General features: G+C 39.9%; 1 protein-coding gene across 2 annotated transcripts in view; it reads left to right on the top strand.

The window, feature by feature from the left end:
• Positions 1–5,420, top strand: part of LOC145347638 (ferric reductase 1) — a 40,951-nt gene that overhangs the window by 33,282 nt on the left and 2,249 nt on the right. The window lies entirely within an intron of this gene.

Consider the following 5,420-nt stretch of genomic DNA (forward strand, 5'->3'; position numbering starts at 1 on the left):
TGAGCATTTGGGTTGAGAGGAAGAGGGTTGTGAATCTTTGGAAATTGGGATTGTGAATGCTTCAGCTTGAATACGTTCAAAGCTGGAATAGATAGCGTTTTGATCCTTTGATTAGTGGTTAATAAAAGGGTGGCGTGGACATGATGGCCAAAGGGCCTGTTTCCATGTTGTAAACCTCGATGACTCTACCTCTGTGGAATCAAGGGTGGGGGAAAGAGCTGGAGTGTGAACATTTGGCACAAGACAAGCCATAACCATATTGGACAATGGAGCAGACTCATGAGGCTATAAGGTCTATTCGTGCTGCTTTTTCTAGTCTTTTATCTGCATTGAACCATGACTTTATCTTAAATGTGAGCAATCAGTATATTTATTTTAATATCAGAGAACAAAGGGCAAATGAATCTAATAGTTCAAAGTTCCTTTCATTAACTTCAATATTGGAAAGGTTTTTGGAACTACTAGCAGATGAATGTGGTGTTTTTCCTTCTCAATTTTTTCTCTTCACCTCCACTGCTCCTAACTTTCAGGTTTTGCCTGCTCACTGGAGTCTAATCCAGTGGTAGCCAGTCACCTCTCATAGACTACACAAAGAAAAATTAATTAGACTATGTGCTTACCAAGATGAAGGACATGAGAAAGAACAAAGAACTTCAACTGGTACAAAGGAGAAGGTAATGGCCTGGTGGTATTGTCACTAGACTATAAATCCAGAAACTCAGCTAATGTTCCAGAGACCTGGTTTGAATCGTGCCAGTGCACATGGTGGAATTTGAATTCTGGAATTAAGAATCTACTGATGACCATGAAACCGTTGCTGATTGTTGGAAAGACCCATCTGATTCACTAATGTCGGAGGAAAGAAATCTGCCGTGCTTGCCTAGTCTGGCCTACATGTGACTCCAGAAGAACCACAGCAATGTGGTTTACTCTCAACTGCCCTTGGGCAATTAGGAATGGGCAATAAATGCTGACCAGCTAGTGATGCCTAAATGTTCACATGTTCCCAAGATGTCCCAAAAGCAACTCACAGATAATGATCATTATCCAGACAAGTTCCACAAGTTTTTTAATGACTTGAGACAAAGATACCGAGAGTAATGTACCCAAGTTTTCTGGTAAAACAAAACTAGGTGGCTGCAAGAAACATACAAAGAGATATGGAAAGGTTAAAAGAATGGGTAACAAGGTGGCAGCTGGAATTCCATCTGGTGAAGTGTAAGGTAATTCACCTTAATAGAGTAGAAAATTAGAATTTTTTTAAGGCTTAAAACTTCTAAGTTCTGATCTTCACATAGCTTTGGGTGCATATGTGCAAGGAACACAAAGTTAGCATGCATGTGTGCAGCCAACAATTAGGATGGCAAGTGGATGATGTTTTTTCTTGCATGTGGACTAGAGTATGAAGACAAAAGGAAGTCTTTCTACAAGTCTATACAAGTCTTTCTTGTATAGGGTTTTGGTGAGATCATACCAAGAGTATGATGTTCAGCTTTGGTCTTGCTAGTTCTTGGCACCCATCTCTCATAAGAGGCCACCATTGATGTGGAGATCCAACATTCAATCAGCTGAGCCTTACACAAACTCTGTGTGATTGACAAAAAGATCTTGCTACCAATCATTCGAAATGGCAACGACTTGTCCATAAAGGTGCTGCATCACATGTAATAAAAAAGGTTAAAATCCTGGACTCCAGATTCCACAATCTCATTGAAGGTCCTGTCCCATGTTTCCAAAGGTCTGTGGGTTGAGAGTTGGCCTGGTTCAGTCACATGAAGACCCATAGCAGAAATTCTCAATTCTGAGTTGATGACATCCTCAAATTGAAGAACAGCCAACAAAGATACCTTGGGAATGACAATATCTGGAGTGTTGTGCCTTGTTTTAGTCTACATTTGTAAGGAATGATGTTCTGCTTTGAATGTTCAATAGCTTGGTTCCTGGGATCAGAAGGTTCCCTTATGATGAGAATCTGAGTAAGTTGGGCCTGTACTATCTGGAGTTTAGGCAAACATTATAACTTAAATATGGGCATTGCACCACATTTATTTTGAACAATGAACAAATTAACTCTAAAGGTTCTTTATTCAAAAATCAACCACGTTGGAAGGATTTAGTGGAAACTTTAGCAAATGAATGTGTGGTTTTTCCTTCTCAATTCGTTGTCTTGCTTGGATTGTCCACGCTGTAAGCCGGTGGCTTCTTACTGGAGGGTTACCCCATGGCTGCCAGTCATCCTGTAAAAACTTGTCCAACTCATTTGTTCTTTGTGTTCCCTTCTGCTTAATTAGCTGATCAAACAGTTTGGAATGATAGGATGCATCTCACAGGCATTAATGACATTTGAAGTGTAGGCTTGATCATCATGCAGCCAAATGTGACAGGCAACCTCTGCACTGTAAAATCCCACAAGCAGCAATAATATCACCTCTATTTAAATTTTTTGGTCATATTAGTTGAGGGATAGATATTAAAGCAGAAGACCTCTCCTGCCCATCTTCACATAATGCCACCAGTTATCTTAAATCCACCTGATGATGTTTTGATTTAAGACTAATCCTCAGGACAACTTCTTTGACAATACAGCATTTCGTCAGTGCAGCATTGAATTGATGGAAGCTGTTTACCTAATTAAGCCTTGATCTGGGCTCTGAACCTACAATCTTCTGACTACAAATGAGAGGTCTGCCACTGAACTAACATGGTTCTGTTGTTTTTTTTATTTATTTATTCATGGGACATGGGGCATCTCTGGCTGGACCAGCATTTGTTTCCCATCCCAAGTTGCCCTTGAACTGAATGGCTTGCTGGGCCATTTCAGAGGGCAGCTGAGAGTCAACTACATGGTTGTGAGTCTGGAGTTATATCTAGGCCAATCAGGTAAGGATGGTAGATTTCCTTCCCAAAAGGATATTAGTGAACCAGACGGGTTTTTCTGACAATCGACAATGGTTTCTTGGTCATCAGTAGATTCTTAATTCCAGATTTTTTTTATTAAATTCAAATTCCACCATCCAGTATGGCAGGTTGCGCATTCAGGTCCCTAGAATATTAGTTGCGTTTCTGGATTAAAAGTCTAGTGATAGTACTACGAGGCCATCATTTCTCCATGGGGAATGGAAAAGGTGAATGGAGAAGGCAGGCAGCTGTTAACCAGCAACGAGTATATCTGAGTTATATATATGAAGCAAATCTCCCTCTATTCAGCCCCATTAATGTGCTTTGGAGGCTCACCACATATTCTAAAGGTAGTATTCTCTTGTAAGAAAACAATTAAGGGCAAACAATTAAGAAACCAAATGGCATATTGGCCTTTATTGAAAGAGGATTAGTGTGCAAAGCAAGGAAGTGTTGCTACGATCATAGCTTTGTAGAAATTATACCTGGAGTAACATGCTCAGTCCCCATATCTGAGGAAGGATCTGCTTTTCTTGGAGGCAGTACAGCAAAGGGTCCTGAGATAAGAAAGTTCTATATAATGAGTAAATTGGGTCTGTAGTCATGGAGTTTCGAAGGGTGAGAGATGTTCTCAATGAACTATGCAAGATTCTGAAGGGGTTTGACAGGGTAGATATTGAGAGATTGTTTCCTTGGTTGGGGAATCTAGAACACATAGCCACAGCCTGGGCTGAAGAGCTTGATCATTTAGGACTGAGATGAAAGAGTTTCTTCACTCAGATGGTTGTGAGTTTTTGGAATTCTCTACTTTAGAAGTTGTGGTTGTTCCATTATTGAGTATGTTCAAGACTAAACCTGTAGTTTTTTTTTTGTCTCTGAGAAAATCAGAGATGGGGAGAGGGAAAGTGGAATTGAGGCAGAAGATGAGTCATGAGTGTATTGAATGGCAGAGTAGCTCAAAGAGTCATATATTCTATTCCTGCTCCAATCTTCTTAATATCGGTAAGGTTTGAAAGCCACATCATGGAATAGGAACATGCCTCTTATCTGCATTGAAGCATAATTTATCTTAACAGAGAGCATTACAGAAATTTATTTTGATAAAGGGGAACAAAGCACAAATTAAATCCAACAGTTCAAGCTTCCTTACTTTAACATCAACCAAGTTGGAAGGATTATTGGAACCATTAGTGGATGAATGTGGGGTTTTTCCTTCTTGTGTTTTTCTCTTTGATTCTGCTACTCTGATCCTTATGATGATGGCTTCTTACTAGAGAATACTTCCATCATTGCCAGTCTTTGGTAACTTGCCCAATTCACTGGACTTTGTGTATATTTCTGCATGATAAGCTGAGGGGCATTAGAGCAAAGAACTTGCATTGATCTAGTGCATCTCAACTTTCTAGGGTACCTCATGGCAATGATTCCTTTTAAGATGCCATCATTATTATTATGAAGGTAAATATGATGTTGATGTTTGGAGATTTAGGGGGAATTGTACAAGGAACACAACGTTAGTATGTAGGTGCAGCAAACAATTAGGAAGGCAAATGGCATGTTAACCTATATTGAAAGGGGACTGGAATACAAGAACAAGAAAGGCTTGCTATAATTCTATATTGCTGGAATGCTGTGGAGAGTTTTGGACTCTGAATCTAATGAAGCATATACCTGCCTTGGAGGCAACACCAAGATGTTCATTAGATGGCCATTAGGATGAGGAGATTGCCCTGTGATGTCAATCTGAATAATTTTGTCTATGCTGCCTAGAGTTCAGATGAAAGATATGTAATCTCACTGAAACACACACAATTCATAAGACCCTCATCAGGCTGATGCCAGTACAATTGTTTGCCTTGCTAGGGAATCACAAACACATGTGCAAGATATCAGGCTTGATCAGCTAGGACTAAGATGAGAAGAAATTTCTTCACTCGGAGGCGATGATCTTTGGAATTCTCTACTCCAGGAGGCTGTGATTGTTCCATTACTGAATATGTTCAAGGCTAGGTTGACAGACTTATCATCTATCTGGGAATCAATGAAGATTGAGAGAGAGAAGGAAAATGGCATTGAGTTCAAATGTTACACAAAGTTTTGAACCTTTAGGATTTCTCTATGGTAGGAGGTTGTGGATGCTTCATTCTTGAATATGTTCAAGGCTGAGATCAGGGAGTTGAGGGATATGGGGAGGGAATGGGAAGGTAGAGCTTTGGCAAATGATCAGCCAAGACCTTGTGTAATAGTCGAGGAGGCACAGGGGGCCATGTGGTCTGTTCTCACACCTGTTCCTTATGTTCTTAGGATTAGTAATGATTGAAAGCAAAACCATGGTACAAAGTTGTCTCTTATCTACATTGAACCGTAACTTATCTTAAATGTGGGTAATCAGCAGAGTCATTTTAATGCATGAGGACAAAGGGCAAATTAAATCTAACAGTTCAATGTTCTTTACTCCAACATCAACAACTTTGAAGGATTATTGGAACCATTAGTAGGTGAATGAGTGGTTTTCTCTTCTC

The sequence above is a fragment of the Carcharhinus amblyrhynchos genome, chromosome 9 (assembly GCF_965287045.1).
Source record: "Carcharhinus amblyrhynchos chromosome 9, sCarAmb.v2.hapA, whole genome shotgun sequence".
NCBI classification, from domain to species: Eukaryota; Metazoa; Chordata; class Chondrichthyes; order Carcharhiniformes; family Carcharhinidae; genus Carcharhinus; species Carcharhinus amblyrhynchos.